Raw genomic sequence first — 3152 nt, forward strand, 5'->3', positions numbered from 1 at the left:
CGCTTGGGCAGCGCTTGAGCAGCGCTGCAGCAGCAAATATATTTATGGCTATAATTTCTTGTTAAATCGGTCTATCATAGTGAAACTTGACACACGGACACATAATAACCAACTGGGGGTATTTCCGAAATTTTAGTTCGAAATTCCAAGAATTACGGGAGTTAGAGAAAATCGCATTTGCGGGGGAGAGGGGGGAGGGAGGGAAATTCCAAAATATAAATTTTCTGCGTATTCACACAAGGCATCTTGGACTAAAATGTGGTGTTCCTATGTCTTATAGTCTCCGAGATATAGGCGATTATACGAATGGAAAATCGGGAAAACCCCCATAGGGGGGAAGTGGGGGGGGGGGAAATCAAAAAAATAAAACAAACTCGTATAGAATACACACATAACGCATCTTTGTGCAAAATTTGGTGTCTCTAGATCTTATAGTCTCTGAGATCCAGGTGTTCATACGGACGGACGGACGGACAGACTGACAGACGGACTCGTCTCGTCATGCTGATCAAGAATATATATACTTTGTGGGGTCTGCCACGCCTCCTTCTGTGTGTTACATACATGCGCACAAAACTAGTATAGCCTTTCACCCTTTGGGTACAGGTTATAAAAAAGAATATGCGGAACGAAAATTGCATATGTTTGGTGTACCAACAAAACAGTAAAATGCATTAATGCACTAAGTTCAATGACCGACTTAGAGCACACAGCTGACTACGATATTTCGGCATTGCTTCGAATTAGCATTAGAATTTCAAGAGAGAGCTATTGAACATTGCGGTTTCAGCCCGCTTAAAATGAGCGCTTTAAGAGCGGATAAGGTCATCAAAGAATAATAGAAAAGAGCGCACTTACGGTTTCGACTCCGAATCCCACGGCGAAAGATCTTTCGGCGGTGCTCGGCAGGCTTTGCTGGGAAAAAATTGTTGTTGTTCTTTTTCTTGCATTATTTAAATGACCTCATTAAAACACTCATTCTTGATCAAACAGCAAAAAAAAAATATATATAAAAAAATAATATTAACAATAACTATATGAATGCTCTTTAACAAAATCAACTACCACTCTGGGTTCAAAAAGGGCGCTGCATAACCTCACTTCTAATTTTTTTCCACTGCAGGCACATTTCACAACCACTATTCACCACCTATTGGCAAATTAGCCTAGCGGCAACCGCAAATGAAAAAAAATAGTAATATAAAAATTATTATCTAAGCATAACTCTTCACTTCCACTTTGGGAGCCGATTAAAACGAAAAAATAACCAAAAAAAAAAGAAACAAAAAGAAATAATTGGCGACTAGCCATGCGCGCGGGGTCCGCCGACGTATACATTCGCGCATCAACTGCTGGGTCTTGAGTTCTCGGGTCCGCCAGAGAGTACGCAATTAGCTTTTCGGACACAAATTAAGAGCGGCTTTATAAAAAGCTCCAGACGTAGTCGAATGCATCGTAAATAGGTACAAACATAGGTATATAGGGCTCCAGACCTAGTGTCGAATCTAAATGTAAGCGAACAGAAAAACGGCAACTAAGTAATATGCACAAGCCTGACATTAAAATATTTACCCTGTTCGGCATCAACTTAAGAGCAATTCCTTTGCCAACGCCAATGGCATCCAAGCAAAAAAAACAGTAGCTCTAAACTCTACTAAACTGGCACTTCAGTAGTGAATTTTTGGTTAACTCGGTTTCCAAAATGAAAACTTACTTTTGTAGTCTTTCACATTAACGCAGGCGTTCACTTTTATAACAAAATTTGGTTTTTAAACATAAGTTCTTCTTTCTTTTAAATTTGTTGCACCGGAGCAATTATTTCTTGGCCAAATTAAAATTTTACTGCAAGTCCTTTTTTTCACTATGAGAAAAAGCACGTCTGCTCCGATCGGCGGTCCAAAGAAAAAGGAAGTGGCTAGTTCTAACCTAAGCTCATTAGCCCTTCCACGGAAGTGGTTGATGTGGCAGTTGTCAAAAGAAAGGTGCAAGGGGAACACTGACATTGACAATTCAGCCAAAAGAAAGAAGAAATGAACCTTGCCACGACCATATATGGCGCTTGTATACAACTAATTTTGGCAATTAGCATTACCAATTCATTTATTTAATATACAACGAATATTTAACTTATTATAATAACGTTGATGTTGCCGTTCGTTCGCTATGCGGTAATCCTAGATATCGCCTCTTGTTGATATCGATCTCGATAGCCAACAACCTTATTTTGGCGTTGCCACAGCTACCCCCAGTGACCGAGTTGGGAGCGAAACTGACTTTGCGAGTGTTCGAATATGTGCGCAACACTTTAGGGTTGTGTGAGATATGAGTAGCGTCATCAGTCTTCGGGACAAAAGCCGGCTAGAGGCGTTCCGTTGAAATAGCCACATCGTTGCCGTTAATTTTTATGACAAACACACGATCTGTTGGACGTCCGACCACTTCATATGGCCCCGAATAGGGTGGTTCCAAAGGTTGTCGCACAGAGTCGGTTCTCAACATGACATGAGAGCAATCATCGATATGTTTGAGCACGAATATACTTTTGTCTTTGCTCAAATGATGCGCTGCTGAAACTGGTCGAATCAAACGCATATGCTCTCTAAATTTTTCAATAAAATCCTTTGGGTGAAGTGGTTTTGACATGTCGTCATAAAATTCGTTTGGGAGACGAACACTTGTTTCATAGAGCATTTCAGCCGTTGATGTACCCAGATCATCTTTGTAGCATGTTCTAAGACCGAGTAAAACTGTTGGCAAGAACGCAAGCCAAGATGTTTCTGCTGTACACATAAGAGCAGCTTTAAACGAACGATGCCATTTTTCAATCATTCCATTTGATTGGGGGTGATATGCCGTCGTGTGTATGCTCGCTATTAACCAAATCGCATAATGCTCAAAAGAGCGCGGACTCAAATTGTGAGCCTTGGTCTGTAGTTATCGTCTTGGGACAGCCAAAGCGTGTGATCCAATTTGACCAGAACATCGAAGCTACCGTGTCAGCAGACATGTCTTTGAAAGGGACCGCTTCAGGCCATCTGGAGAACCGATCGATCATCGTCAAACAATAACGGTATCCATCCACCATAGGCATAACGACTATGTCTATATGTACATGGTCAAAACGGTTATCAGGCATTGCGATTTTATCTGGC

The sequence above is a fragment of the Scaptodrosophila lebanonensis genome, unplaced genomic scaffold, assembly GCF_003285725.1.
Source record: "Scaptodrosophila lebanonensis strain 11010-0011.00,11010-0021.00 unplaced genomic scaffold, SlebRS2 tig00000061-arrow-pilon, whole genome shotgun sequence".
In the NCBI taxonomy this organism is placed as follows: domain Eukaryota; kingdom Metazoa; phylum Arthropoda; class Insecta; order Diptera; family Drosophilidae; genus Scaptodrosophila; species Scaptodrosophila lebanonensis.